The sequence below is a fragment of the Hypanus sabinus genome, chromosome 1, assembly GCF_030144855.1.
Source record: "Hypanus sabinus isolate sHypSab1 chromosome 1, sHypSab1.hap1, whole genome shotgun sequence".
Taxonomy (NCBI): domain Eukaryota; kingdom Metazoa; phylum Chordata; class Chondrichthyes; order Myliobatiformes; family Dasyatidae; genus Hypanus; species Hypanus sabinus.
The window spans coordinates 178,851,412-178,867,226 of NC_082706.1; the positions used below are offsets into that span (position 1 = coordinate 178,851,412).

General features: G+C 43.5%; 1 protein-coding gene and 1 long non-coding RNA gene across 3 annotated transcripts in view; one reads left to right on the plus strand and one right to left on the minus strand.

Moving 5' to 3' along the window:
- prex2 (phosphatidylinositol-3,4,5-trisphosphate-dependent Rac exchange factor 2) overlaps positions 1–15,815 on the plus strand; it is a 410,668-nt gene that overhangs the window by 202,006 nt on the left and 192,847 nt on the right. The gene's annotated exons all lie outside the window — the stretch shown is intronic.
- Positions 1–15,815, minus strand: part of LOC132400916 (uncharacterized) — a 39,100-nt gene that overhangs the window by 13,591 nt on the left and 9,694 nt on the right. The gene's annotated exons all lie outside the window — the stretch shown is intronic.

Consider the following 15,815-nt stretch of genomic DNA (forward strand, 5'->3'; position numbering starts at 1 on the left):
GGTGTGGGACCTCTAGAAAACGGGAGTGGTAAATAACAAGAAACAAGGTAATGATGGATACATTAAATCAATTTTTCTGTATCAGTCTTCTCCATGGAATACACTGCAAATATCTCTAAGGTAATAGACTAATTGAAATAAATTCTGTGAAGGTACCAGAAAATTGGAAAGCAACTAATGTGACTGTACAGTTCCAAAAGAGAGGAAGATGGAAGATGAGAATTATTGGCCAGTTAATTTAACGTCTGTTGTTGACAGGATGCTGGATTCAATAATCAAAGAGAAAATAACATGCCATATAGGAAAGCTAAATACTAACAAAGCTAGGGATAGGGATTATGCTTTCATGAATGATAATTCATGTGTGACAAATTTGCTCAAAGTCAAGTAGGTATATAGTAGCTATAAAATAATGGGCTAGTTATTTAATACAGAGGTGGGTAGAAGTTTCTTCTATCAGAAAGTTTGAAATTCTGGAATTTTCTGCTCTCAAATGTGGGGAATACCAGGTTATTAGATACATTTAGGTTGGGGATAGATATATATTTGCAAGAGTGAGGAACTGAGGACATAGACTGGTAGTTGAGGCTATTGTAGATAAGCCATGATCATATTGAATGGAGGGCAGGCTTGATAGGACTGGTGCCTACTCCTGCTCCTATTTTCTTGAATGAGAAAATGAGAAAATAACACTAATAAACATAAAAAAGGATGAAGCATTAACAGTTTGTATTTAAGGGGAGTGTTGCCAAGGTCAGAGGCTTCAAATTAAATATGCAGTTCTGCTAAATTATAAATATATCGAGAAGTATTATAATATAGTTGCTAAAGGACAATGTTCTTGCTGCATGAGATAGAATTTAGTTGCATAAAATTTAAAGAAAATCAAGTTCATAGCAATAAGAAAAATAAAACAATGCTATAAAGAAACGAATGAAGGGTGGTATTAATTATGCAATGCCTACTTTATATATTTAGAAATGTATAATAATTTGCAAGTATTAAACTCCATGATAATTTAATAAAAGTACAAGCATTGGATATAATTTTGACAATATGATATTTAATTTTAAAACACAGGTTTCTGTAGATGTTAGAAATATGGATTAAAATATACAAAATGCCAGAGGAGCTCAGTGGGTCAGGCAGCATCTATTGAAAGGAAGAAAGAGTCAATGTTTCATCAGGACAGATAAATGGTCATGGCCCAATGCATTGACTGTCTATTCTTTTCCACAGATGCTGCCTGACTTGCTGAGCTCCTCAAGTACTTTGTGTGTATTTAGGTTTTAAATCTCTGCACTAAGCAGAATGTGACTCAGAATTGTAATAATTGGTGGTGTAGTATAATTTTGTGATAGTAAATGGGGTATAAATTTGGTATCAGATATAGAAATTATGTTCAGTTTATGTTTGGTAACTAGTTGCACAAAATAATCAGTTTATCATAATCATAAATTCATTGATGATGGCACAATGTACATCTTGTCGGTGAATAATATGGATGTGTAAAGGACGGAGCATAAAGATATGATGATTACATCTCTATATCAATTCATTTATCCCAACCAGTTTCTGTGAGTATTAATCTTTCTACAGCAAATGGGCTTAAGCATATTTACTCATCAATGTCACTTCTTGCAAGTCACTGGAAACATTTACTTTTGCCTCTTCATTTATTCATTAGTGGGAGTGGCTGACAAGGCTAGAATTGATTGTCTTTAGTTGCTTTAAGAACTTGCTGGTGGAGTTCATTAAGTTATTAAGTTAAGAAACTATGACGATTAAAGAGGAGTAAGTACTGGCGCTTTTAGGGAATATAAAAGTGGATAAATCTCTAGATCCTGACAGGATTTCCCTAAGACCTTGAGGGAAGTTAGTGTAGAAATAGCAGGGGCTCTGACAGAAATATTTCAAATGTCATTAGAAACGGGGATGGTGCCGAAGGATTGGTGTATTGCTCATGTGGTTGTTTAAAAAGGGTTTTAAGAGTAAACCTAGCAATTATAGGCCTGTCAATTTGATGTCAGTGGTGGGTAAATTAATGGAAAGTATTCTTAGAGATGATATATATAACTATCTGGATAGACAGGGTCTGATTAGGAACAGTCAGCATGGATTTGTGTGCAGAAGGTCGTGTTTGACAAATCTTACTGAATTTTTTGAAGAGGTTACGAGGAAAGTTGACGAGGGTAAAGCAGTGGATGTAGTCTATATGGACTTCAGTAAGGCCTTTGACAAGGTTCTGCACGGAAGTTTAGTTAGGAAGGTTCAATCGTTAGGTATTAATATTGAAGTAGTAAAATGAATTCAACAGTGGCTGGATGGGAGATGCCAGAGAGTAGTGGTGGATAACTGTTTGTCAGGTTGGAGGCCAGTGACTAGTGATGTGCCTCAGGGATCTGTACTGGTTCCAATGTTGTTTGTCATATACATTAATGATCTGGATGATGGGGTAGTAAATTGTATTAGTAAGTATGCAGATGATACTAAGGTAGGTGGCATTGTGGATAATGAAGTAGGTTTTCAAAAATTGCAGAGAGATTTAGGCCAGTTAGAAGAGTGGGCTGATCAATGGCAGGTGGAGTTTAATGCTGATAAGTGTGAGGTTGTGGCGACCCATTTCCTAGCGTATCCGAACCAACTCACAATTAGATAGCCTACGGGGGTTTGCGAGCACAGAGCTTTGGAGCCTCTGCGCCATGGGGGGCCGGTTGACAGAGGCTTAAAAGTGAGGCTGAAGTTTTCGAATAAAGTTTTTTCCTTCGACTGCAGTTACCGACTCCGTGTCGTAATTTTAGCGCTGCATGTAGCACACCGCTACAATTGGTGACCCCGACGGTCCAAACGATTTTTGGACCAGAAATGACCGACGCCACCTCTGTTCATGCGGTTTCGTTGAAACTGCCAGGTTTCTGGACACAGCGCCCGGACCTATGGTTTCCAGCAGGTTCGTTTGGCACGGACTCCGCAAACAGGTCAGTGAATGGGCCAGAACGTGCATGCACTGCCAGACGGCCAAGGTGCAGCGGCACACCAAAGCCCCACCGCAGCAGTTCCATCCCGCCCACCGGCGTTTCGACCACATTCATGTGGATATCGTGGGCCCCCTGCCAGTGTCCTCCTGACTATCGTGGACCGGTTCACAAGATGGCCAGAGGCGGTCCTGCTCACCGACACCACCTCCGAATCTTGCGCCCGAGCCCTGATCGCCACCTGGATATCTCGCTTTGGTGTCCCGGCCCACATTACCTCCGACAGAGGCGCCCAGTTCACCTCCAGCCTGTGGTCAGCTATGGCCAGCCTTTTGGGGACTCAGCTGCACCACACAACTGCCTACCACCCACAGTCGAACGGGCTAGTGGAGCGTTTCCACCGTCACCTGAAGTCGGCCCTCATGGCCCGCCTGCGAGGAGCCAACTGGGCGGACGAGCTTCCCTGGGTCCTACTCGGCATCCGCACGGCGCCCAAGGACGACCTGCACGCCTCGTCGGCCGAGTTGGTATACGGCGCGCCCCTGGTCGTCCCCAGGGAGTTCCTACCAGCCCCAAGGGGGCAAGAGGAAGAACCCGCAGCAGTCCTGGGCAGACTACGCGAGAAGCTCGGTAACCTAGCCCCCATACCCACTTCACAGCACGGGCGGCACCCGACCTGCGTACCCAAAGACCTACAGAACTGTAAGTTTGTGTTTGTACGAAGGGGCGGGCATCGGCCACCGCTGCAGCGGCCATACGAGGGGCCGTTTATGGTGCTCCGGAACAACGGGTCCACGTTCGTGCTGGACGTTGGGGGGAAGGAGGAGGTTTTCACCGTGGACCGCCTCAAACCGGCCCATGTGGACCTGGCGCAACCGGCCGAGTTTCCGGCGCCTCGGCGCAGAGGCCGACCTCCCAAGCAGGTTCTGGCCCAGACTGTGGACATTGGGGGGTGTATCGCCGGTTCTGGGGGGCGGGTTATGTGGCGACCCATTTCCTAGCGTATCCGAACCGACTCACAATTAGATAGCCTATGGGGGTTTGCGAGCACAGAGCTTTGGAGCCTCTGCGCCATGGGGGGCTGGTTGACAGAGGCTTAAAAGTGAGGCTGAAGTTTTCGAATAAAGTTTTTTCCTTCGACTGCAGTTACCGACTCCGTGTCGTAATTTTAGCGCTGCGTGTAGCACACCGCTACAAGGTGCTACATTTTGGTAGGAATAATCCAAATAGGACATACATGGTAAATGGTAGGACATTGAAGAATGTAGTAGAACAGAGTGATCTGGGAATAATGGTGCATGGTCCTCTGAAGGTGGAATCTCATGTGAATAGGGTGGTGAAGAAAGCTTTTGGTATGCTAACTTTTATAAATCAGAGCATTGAGTATAGGAGTTGGGATGTAATGTTAAAATTGTACAAGGGATTGGTAAGGCTGAATTTAGAGTATTGTGTACAGTTCTGGTTACCGAATTATAGGGAAGATGTCAACAAAATAGAGAGAGTACAGAGGAAATTTACTAAAACGTTACCTGGGTTTCAGCACCTAAGTTACAGGGAAAGGTTGAACAAGTTAGGTCTTTATTCTTTGGAGTGTAGGAGGTTGAAGGGGTTTTGATAGAGGTATTTAAAATTATGAGGGGGCTAGATAGAGTTGTTGTGGATAGGCTTTTTCCATTGAGAGTAGGGGAGATTCAAACAAGAGGACACGAGTTGAGAGTTGGGGGCAGAAGTTTAAGGGTAACATGAGGGGAACTTCTTTACTCAGAGAGTGGTAGCTGTGTGGAACGAGCTTCCAGTAGAAGTGGTAGAGGCAGGTTTGTTATTGTCATGTAAAGTAAAATTGGATAAGTATATGGTATATGGAAAGGAATGGAGGGTTATGGGTTGAGTGCAGGCCAGTGGGACTAGTTGAGAGTAAGCGTTCGGCACGGACTAGAAGGGCCGAGACGGCCTGTTTCTGTGCTGTAATTGTTATATGGTTATATATGGAGCCAAAACTCCCATTTTTTTGCTCAGTGGTAGTTTTGATATTATGGCCTGACATTGATGATTACATGCTGCATTATGTCCAAGTCATGATGGTAAATAGCTTCATGGAAACTTGTGGCCTTTCAGAACTTTTCAGCAGGCTACAATCATAATGATCTCCCAGAGACTTGGCTGGGGCCAATAAAAAGAAGTGAGGTGTAAGCAGAGTGGCCATTGTTGGAGTGGATAGTGTTAGAGTGGCCAGGCTTTGGCTTGACAGGCTGCGGTGACTGCAAGCACAGACTAGAAGTTAAACTTGAGAAATTACAGCTATAACAAGTATTGACAGGATCATAGTTAACCTGTGCACTGCTCCTCCTGTAAGATGTGGCATTGTAGGTGTAGGCTCCCCCCCCCCCCCCCCCACTGCGCTCGTATGCAAACTTGGCTCGTTAGCCAGCTCCACTAATAGCCATGTGACTTAGCAGTGAGAAGGCCATCTTTTAAAAAATATACTTCTAGCATCGATATGATTTGGGGCTTAAACAAACAGAAACGTCGTGATGTTCTGATTGAAGAAACCTCGATTTGAGTGAAAGCTGTGTAATGCTGTGTAAAATACTGCCCATGCACAAATGTCGGTCGGCAGGAAACAACCGCATCAAATTATAAAGAAAGTATATTTATCAATTTCAGCTTTGTCAAAGTAGGAAAAAGAAAAGAAATAAATAAAAGGGCCCATTACAGCTAAACCAGTCCAAGGTGCACATAAAGTTGGAGCTCATCCTGTACTTGTCTTTTACTCACTCGCTGAACACACGGTCTGTGTGAAAGCACACACCACATTCCAAACTGTACTCGAAGTCCATCTCAAACAAATGGGCTCTCTGTCAGGAGTATTGGCGCTTCCTCCTTTGAGCCATTCATCTACACAAAGCACCGTGCAATGGGGATGCTCCTTCGCACGGCATTCTCGGGCATCTTCTCTCCTGTCTTCTCTGGAGCTCCCGCCAGGTTACTGTCCATCACAAATCTCTCTCCAACCTGCTCCCTCTAGAACTTTCTCCCGATTCCACCATCCTGATTGGCTGACACAACATTCCTAAGTTGAACAGCAGGGCTTCTTATCCCTAACCAAAACATTCTACCAGCAGGACATACTGATTTTGCAGAACTGCTAAACTAAATTATTTACAGCATAGCAGTAGAAATCCTAACCAGGACATTATACCCTCCCACTCCCCCTATCAAAAATAGTCATGTCCTCATGACTTGAAACTTATTAAACCATTATTAATAACACATTATTCAAATGAATTTCTTGATTTCAGGAGCCCCAATCCAGTTGTAAATGAAAGTAGTATATCTCACCATGAGAAAGGAGCTTCTCTGTTTTTCATCTTCTGTCAGCCTAGTTGACTCTCTGAGACCTCCTTATCTCATATTCAGCTTCTACAGCTTCCACCGCTCCTTATGACTCTCCCTGTCTATCACTCGTACCTCTGGCAGCTGAGCTCCCTCTGGTCCATGACTGAACTTAGCTTCCTTCTGTTTAAGCAAGTGCTGCTGCAGCTCTTCAACCACCGCTGGTGCTAACTGGTGAGGAGCCACCAACATCGGTCTTATTAGTAGAGAAAGCAGCTTTGTGTTCCAACATCTTCTTCGTTAATCTCCTTTTCCATTCCTCGGGCATCAGTGGGTCACCAAAGTTGCAAGACTTCGATGTTTACCTCTTCAATCCAGGAGATGGCTTCTCTTCTGTTTCCCCCTGAAAACCAGACACGACTGTCACAGGAAAAAGATGGGCAATTGGCACCCTATGTCTGAGGGTAACATCTCTCTGTGAGGTGTTCCTGATAATTACTTCATCTATTTGTGTAGGCAGCTGAAGATTTCTGCAGTTCAGGTCTCACCAGCACTCCTGCAGGTAAGTGTGACTTTTCTTCCTGATCATTAGGAGCATCCACCTGGATGGCCAAGGTATTGGGCATTCCAGCAAATGTAGGGCTTCCTGTCACTCTATATACTCCTCCAGCATGTAACATGGTAGGTTTAGACTGGGTGTACCACACAGTTCCTCGTTTCTGCTCAACATCCTTCTTAGGAGGAACTTGCACCTTCTCAAAAGTAGCCCTGAACACAGGGCTTTAAAAAAGTTTTCTCCATTTCTCTTGAATGCTCCTACGAGCCTTCTCACAATGGAAGTATTTGTTCCCACAAGAATGGAAGCTCTGACATTTTCAACCGGATCTGGCCACACCAACACTGGTGTGTCAGTAGTCTCAGTTACACCAACATCTGCTTCCGAAAGCTACAGTTTCGACAGCAAGTCACCTTTGTATGGGTACTCATTACTACTAAGCCCACGAATTGCAAGGGCACTGAATGGCGTCAATGGTAAATGCGACAAATAGGAAAGGGATCTATAAAGCAAAGTAACTTGAAAACCTGTGTCGAGTATGGCTTTAGCATAAACACCTTCAATCCATATGGATACATCAGAGCTTGGTCCCACTAACCCTACAGGAATAATGTTTTGCACTTTAGTATTCCTCTTGATACACTGATGGGAATGTATCCTTTCTGAAATGCCAGCCCGCTCCTTTACTTAGTCCCTCCATAGTTTGGCTCCTTTTCTTCTCTGTTCGATCAACTGCTGACTTACTCTTCGAAGGTTTTCCTGTCCTACACAGTCCCACTTCTCCACAGTTGTAACAGAAAATACTGGTCAATACCCGTCCTCTGCGTCTTAAGTCCTACAGGTGAGTCAGGTTTCCAATAGACGCATCACATTTAGTTGAAATATTTGCAGTCATCCATCGAATCAGCTCAGTTTGAAGGTTTTACACCTCATTCTTCAAAAGCTCCATCTCTATGGCATCAGGGGACACCTTAGCAGCAGAAACTACCACTGGAGGCACTACTTGGGTTTTGGAAATGTCTGGCTTCTTAATCATGTTTTCTTCCTCTCTAACTTCTCTGAGTAACTCAGTAAAAGATGGAGGAGGGCGCATCTTGTGGGCCATTCAAATACGTCGCGTAATCACATCATGTGACAGCGCACCCTTCACAACTTGTTCCATCCTCAAGCAATTTCAGTCAGACAGTTGAATGTCCCCTTTGTGGCACAAACAATGCAGCAGTTTCTCCAACCTGAAAAGGTAGGTAGACAGCTTCTCTCCTTCCTCCTGGAATGTGTGCCTAAACTTCATTTTAAGATTGGCTGCACTTTCAGCAGTAAAAACATCTTCCAGAACTTGCAGGTAATTAGCTGAAGTGTCTAATGGATTTTCTGCCTTTAGGAACCTCACTATATCAGCCTTTAAGCTCTCTGTCAGTCTCCATTTTTCATGTTATCTGAGCACTGCCGTTCTTCCAGTAACTGAGATGTCTATTCAGCCCAAGCCTCATATTCAATAGACAATAAGTGCAGGAGTAGGCCATTCAGCCCTTCGAGCCAGCACTGCCATTCACTGTGATCATGACTGATCACCCACCATCAGTATCCCGTTCCTGCCTTTTCCCAATATCCCTTGACTCCGCTATCTTTAAGAGCTCTATCTAACTCTTTCTTGAAAGCATCCAGAGAATTGGCCTCCACTGCCTTCTGAGGCAGAGCATTCCACAGATCCAGAACTCTCTGAGTGAAAAAGTTTTTCCTCAACTCCGTTCTCAATGGCCTACCGCTTATTCTTAAACTGTGGCCTCTGGTTCTGGACTCCCCCAACATCAGGAACATGTTTCCTGCCTCTAACGTGTCCAATCCCTTAATAATCTTACATGTTTTAATCAGATCCCCTCTCATCCTTCTAAATTCCAGCATACACAACCCCAGTCACTCCAATCTTTCAACATGTGACAGTCCCGCCATCCCGGGAATTAACCTCGTGAACCTATGCTGCTGCACTAACTCAATAGCAAGAATATCCTTCCTCAAATTTGGAGACCAAAACTGCACACAATACTCCAGGTGTGGTCTCACCAGGGCCCTGTACAACTGCAGAAGGACCTCTTTGTGCCTATACTCAACTCCCCTTGTTATGAAGGCCAACACGGCATTAGCTTTCTTCACTGCCTGCTGTACCTGCATGTTTACTTTCAGTGATTGATGAACAAGGACACCTAGATCTCATTGTACTTCCCCTTTTCCTAACTTGACACTATTCAGATAGGAATCTGCCTTCCTGTTCTTGCCATCAAAGTGGATAACCTTACATTTATCCACATTAAACTGCATCTGCCATGTATCTGCCCACTTACCCAAACTGTCCACGTCACCCTGCATTCTCGTAACATCCTCCTCACATTTCACACTGCCACCCAGCTCTGCGTCATCTGCAAATTTGCTAATGTTACTTTTAATCCCTTCATCTAAATCATTAATATATATTGTAAATAGATGTGGTCCCAGCACTGAGCCTTGCGGTACCTTATTAGTCACTGCCTGCCATTTCTGAAAAGGACCTGTTAATCCCTACTCTTTGTTTCCTGTCTGCCAACCGATTTTCTATCTATGTCAGTACCCTACCCCCAATACCATGTGCTCTAAATTTGCCCACTCATCTCCTCTGTGCGACCTTATGAAAGGCTTTCTGAAAGTCCAGGTACACTACATCCACTGGCTCTCCCTTGTCCATTTTCATAGTTGCATCCTCAAAAATTCCAGAAGATTAGTCAAGGATGATTTCCCCTTCGTAAATCCATGCTGACTCGGACTGATCCTGTTACTGCTATCCAAATGTGCCGCTATTTCATCTTTTATAATTGACTCCAGCATCTTCCCCACCACTGATGTCAGGCTAACTAGTTTGTTCTCTCTCTCCCTGCTTTCTTAAGAAGTGGGATAACATTAACTATCCTCCAATCCTCAAGAACTGATTCTGAATCTATAGAATATTGGAAAATGATTACCAATGCATCCACGATTTCTGGAGCCACCTCCTTAAACACCTTAAGTACCCTGGGATGCCTGATGGATCCATTTCTTTCCAGATGCCTTGTTATTTCTTCTTTACTGAAAGCATTAAGCATTATCCCAACTACAGATGTTAACTAACTAGCCTATAGTTACCTGCCTTTTGCCTACATTTTTTTTTGAACAATGGCATGACATTTGCTGTCTTCCAATCTGCCGAGACCTGCCCATAGTCCAGAAAATTTGGTAAGTTTCACCAAAGCCCCCTCTATAACTTCTGCCATTTCTGTCAGTACTCTGCAATGCTTTCCATCAGGGCCAGAGGACTTTTCTATCTTCAGGCCCACAGGTTTTCTCAGCAGTACCTCTTCAGTGATAGCTATGTGACAGGAGGTCCTCACCTCCTGTCACATCCAGAACATCTCTCTTTGGTATATCCTCCACCATGAAGTCTGACACAAAATAGTCATTTAAAGCCTCTGTCATTTCCTCATTACCCAATATCAATTCCTCCCTCTCGTCCTCCAAGGGACCTACGTTCACTTTAGTCATCCTTTTCTGCTTTATATAATTATAAAAACTTTTACTATTCATTTTTATATTAGAAACATAGAAAATAGGTGCAGGGGTAGGCCATTCAGCCCTTCGAGCCTGCACCGCCATTCAGTATGATCATGGCTGATCATCCAACTCAGAATCCTGTACCTGCTTTCTCTCCGTACCCCCAATCCCTTTAGCCACAAGAGCCATATCTAACTTCCTCTTAAATATAGCCAATGAACCAGCCTCAACTGTTTCCTGTGGCAGAGAATTCCACAGATTCACCACTCTCTGTGTGAAGAAGTTTTTCCTCATCTCAGTCCTAAAAGGATTCCCCTTTATCCTTAAACTGTGACTCCTCGTTCTGGACTTCCTCAACATCGGAAACAATCTTCCTGCATCTAGCCTGTCCAATCCCTTTAGAATTTTATACGTTTGAATAAAAACCCCCTGAATCTTCTAAATTCCAGTGAGTATAAGCCTAATAGATCCAGTCTTTTTTCATATGAAAGTCCTGCCATCCCAGAAATCAATCTGGCGAATCTTCTCTGCACTCCCTCTATGGCAAGAATGTCTTTCCTCAGATTAGGGGACCAAAACTGCACGCAATATTCTAGGTGCAGTCTCACCAAGGCCTTGTACAACTGCAGTAGAACCTCCCTGCTCCTGTACTCAAATTCCTCTGCTATGAATGCCAACATACCATTTGCCTTTTTCACCGCCTACTGTACCTGCATGCCCACCTTCAATGACTGGTGTACAATGACACCCAGGTCTCGTTGCATCTCCCCTTTTCCTAATCGGCCACCGTTCAGATAATAATCTGTTTTCCTGTTCTTGCAACCAAAGTGGATAACCTCACATTTATCCACATTAAATTGCATCTGCCATGAATTTGCCCACTCACCAAACCTATCCAAGTGACCCTGCATTCTCTTAGCATCCTCCTCACAACTAACTCCGCCGCCCAGCTTCGTGTCATCCGCAAACTTGGAGATGCTGCATTTAATTCCTTCGTCTAAATCATTAATATATATTGTAAACAAATGGGGTCCCAGCACTGAGCCTTGCGGTATCCCACTATTCTATGCTGGTTTATTTTCATAATCTAGCTTCCCTTTCTTTATTGCTCACTTAGTGGTTCTTTGTTGCTTTTTAAAGTTTTCCCAATCTTCCAGTTTCCCACTACTCTTGTCAACTTTGTATGCACCAGCTTTTAGCTGGATGTCTTCTTTTATTTCCTTAGTTATCCAAGGCTGGCTCTCCCCAACCTTGCTCTCCTTGCTTTTAACTGGAATATACTTTGGTTGTGCACCATGAAAAGGCTCTTTGGAAGTCTTCCACTGTTAGATGTTTTCACTTCCTTCCCCTGATAGTCACTCATGTATCTGTCTGTAGTAGTCTTGGGGTGACTACCTCCTTGTAGCTCTTCCCTATCACCTCTTCACTTTCCTCAACAACAGGCTTAGGTGAGAACAAGCTCAGGCTAGAACTTAAGCTTGAGAAGTCGGAGCCATGATAAGCATAGGCAGGATGGTGGTTAAGATAGTGCAGTGCTCTTCCTGAAAGATGTGGCATTGCAGCGGTCTCCCTGATGACTGCACCTCCCGGAAATTCAGGTCCTGACTGATAAGCTCAAGGAACTGCAACTGGAGCTGGATCCACTGCGGACCGTCCAAGAGGCCGAAAACCACGCAACTTTTCTGAGGTGATCACAGCCAGAGTGCAAGCTTCGGATCAGCGATGGGTGACCATCAGGAGAACTAAGCTGAGTAAGCTGCCAGTGTAGGGTTCCCTGTGGCTGTTCCCCTCAGCTCCAAGTATGCCCCTTTGGATACTGCTGAGAGGGATGACCAGCAGGGTACAGCAGGCAGATCCATGGCTCAGTGGCTGGCTCTCAGGCTCAGCAGGGAAAGGTAAAGTCAAGCAGAGAAGTAGTGATAGGAGACTCAATAGTTAGTGTGCAGACAGAAGATTCTGTGACTGTGAAATAAACACCAGGATGGTGTGTTGCCTCCCAGGTACTATGGTCAATGATGTCTCAGAGGGGTGCAGTAGATTCTTAAGTGCGAGGGTGAACAGCCAGATGTTATGAAGCAAATTGGTACCAACAATATTGGTAGAAATGGGGAAGAGGTCCTGCATTGTGAGTATAGGGAGTTACAGAAAAGGCTTAAGAGCAGGACCTCCAAAGTATTAATCTCTGGATTATTCCCAGTGCCATGTGCCAGTCAGGTTAGGAATAGGATGATAGTACAGATGAATGAGTAGCTGAGGAAATGGAGCAGTGGGGAAGGACTTCAGATTTCTGGATCATTGGGATGCCTTTGGGGCAGGTATAATCTGTACAAAAAGGGCAGGTTACACTTGAACCTCAGGGGCACTAATATCCTTGCAGGCAGGTTTGCTAGAGCTTTTGGACAGGGTTTTAAACTAATTTGGCAGGAGGCAGAGAACCAGAATGAGAGGGCTGAGGAAGGGGCAGTTTATATACAAGTTGATGAATTGTGTATTGAGACTGTGAGGAAGGACAGGCAGATGATAGGGAAAAATTACATTCAGTGGTTTAAGTTGAAGTGTAATATGGAGGCAAAATTGAAAAGGGTGATGAAAACAGGACTGAAGGCATTGTATTGGAATGAAGGCAGTAAAGAGAAATAAGGTAGATGGATTGTCACCTTTTGGTGGTGGAGAAGCTTGTGTGGTCCTGAGATCCCGAGAGCGATGCTGTTTGGAGCTATGCTCCTGGTAGGGTCACACATGGCAGTAACGTCGAGGGTGAGGTCCCTGACAAAGAACAATCCAACCAAGACCTCGACAGTGGAACAGGTGGATGAAGCTACTTCAAACTCAATGGCTGTGAAGGCGGATGAAGGCTGCAACAAATCCATCAGCGCCAATCATCATTGTTTCCATGCTATTGGAATCGGTAGATTTGTGAAGTATCGTGTGCTTCTTGGAGTGCAACATCAAGTACACATTAAACAAATACATGCACAGGCGTCTTTGCTCTGTGATAGGTCAACAGAATGAAGACCATCATCCTTGACCTCGAGGGATAGCCATGACAACGACGAAGGTAGATGATCTTGTAGCAGTGAGAGATTGGCAGGTATGACATTGTGGGTTTCACTAAATAGTGGCTGAAAGAAGATCATAGTTGGGAGCTCAGCGTCCAAGGATACACACGTTGTATCATAAGGACAGGCAGGTTGGCACGTGGGCTGGGGTGGCTCTGTTGGTAAAAATATGAAATCAAATCTTTAGGAAGAGATGACATAGGATTGAAAGATGTAGAATCTTTATGGGTAGAGTTAAGAGATGATAAGGGTAAAAAGATCCTAATGGAAGTTATCTACAGTTTAGGGTATGGGATATAAATCACAACCGTAAGACATAGGAGCAGAATTAGGCTATTCGGACCATCAAGTCGCTCTGCCATTCCATCATGGCTGATTTATTATCCCTATCAACCCAATTCTCCTGCTTTCTCCTCGTGACCTTTGACACCCTGACTAGCTACAAATCTATCAACCTCTGCTTTAAATATACATATCTCTTGGCCTCCATAGCTGTCCGTGACAATTAATTCCACAGATTCACCACCCACTGGTTAAAGAAATTCCTTCTTATCTATATTCTAAATGGATGTCCCTATATTTTGAGGCTGTGGTCTCTGGTCCTAAATTCACCAAATATTGGTAACTTTCTCTCCGTATCAACTCTATTTAGGGCTTTAGTATGCGATAGGTTTCAATGAGACCTCTCCTCATCCTTCTAGATTCCAGTGAGCATATGCTCAGGGCCATTAAGCATGCTTCATATGTTAACCCTTTCATTCCTAGAATTATTCTTCTGAATCTCCTCTGCATGGTCTCCAATGCCAGCATATTTTTTTCTAGATAAGGAGCCCAAAACTGCTCTCAGTACTCCAACTGTGGTCTGACTAATTCCTTATATAATCTCAACATCACATCCTCTGAATTTAGAATTTTCTCCCAGTTTAGAAAATAGTCTATGCCTTTATTCCTTCTGCCAAAGTACATGACCATACACTTTCCCTACACTATATTCCTTTGCCCATTCTCCCAATCTGTGTAAGTCTATTTGCAGACTCCCTGCTTCCTTAACAGTACATGCCCAATTATCTACCTTTGTATCGACTGCAAACTTGGCCACAAAGCCATCAATTCTGTCTTCCAAATCATTGACATATAATGTGAAAGGAAGCAGTTCCCTGTGGAACATCTCTGATCTCAACTAGCCACCCAGAATAGGCCCCCTTTATTCCTATTCTTTGCCTTCAGCTGGTAAGCAAATCTTTTCTCCATGCTAGCATCTTTCCTGTAGTAATATAGGCTCTTGTTAAGTAGCCTTTCGTGGGGCCTTCTGAAAATCTAAGTAAACAATATCCACTGACTGTCCATCCTGCTTGTTATTTCCTCAAAGAATTCCAACAGATTTGTTAAGCAAGGTTTCCCCTTAATTAATCTATGCTCATTTTAGTCTACTTTATCATGCACCTTGAAGTACCAATATGCACTCTCACCTCTTTTTATAGGTACTGCAAAGCTTTTGGTATCTTTTTTATATTTTATTGGCTCACTTACCTTCATATTTCATCTTTTCTCAGAAAATGAAGAGTAAAAAGAGATGAATGATGCTGGAGAGTTAGCTATGGGAATAAATAAATGATGGATGAATGTAATAATTATTATGTATCAGTTTTCACTGTGGAAAACACAGTGGCAGAAATTCAAAATTGTCTGGGTGTAGAAATGAGTGTAGTTGCTATTACTAAGGAGATGGTGCTTGAGAAGCTGAAAGGTCTGAAGGCAGATAAGTCAACTGGACCAGATGGACTACATCTCAGGGTTCAAAGAGGTGACTGAAGAAATTGTGGATGGGATTAGAAATGATCTTTCAAGAATCACTAGATTCTAGAATGGTTCAGGAGGACTGGAAAATTATGAATTTCACTTCACTCTCTAAGAAGAGAGGGAGGCAGAGAAATGTAATTATAGACCTGTTAGCCTGATTTCAATCATTGGGAAGATGTTGGAGTCCATTATTAAGGATGAGATTTTGGGGTACTTGGAGGCAATGATAAAGTATTCCAAAGTCAGCATGGTTTTCTCAGGGGGAAATCTTGTCTGGCAAATCTGTTGGAATTCTTTGAGTAAATCACAGGCAGAATAGACAAACGGGAGTCAGTGGAATTTAGAATATATTTAAATCTTACATCCATCCCACAATGTGAGGAAGTAAAAACCTTTGCATTATGATTCCATTGCAATGTACAAACATGAATTTATAAGTCTATTGGCTTGTAGAAAGAAGCTGTCCTATAGCCTGTTGGCTCCGGATTTAATGCTGCGGTATCGTTTGCCAGATGGAAGCTGCTGAAACAGTTTATG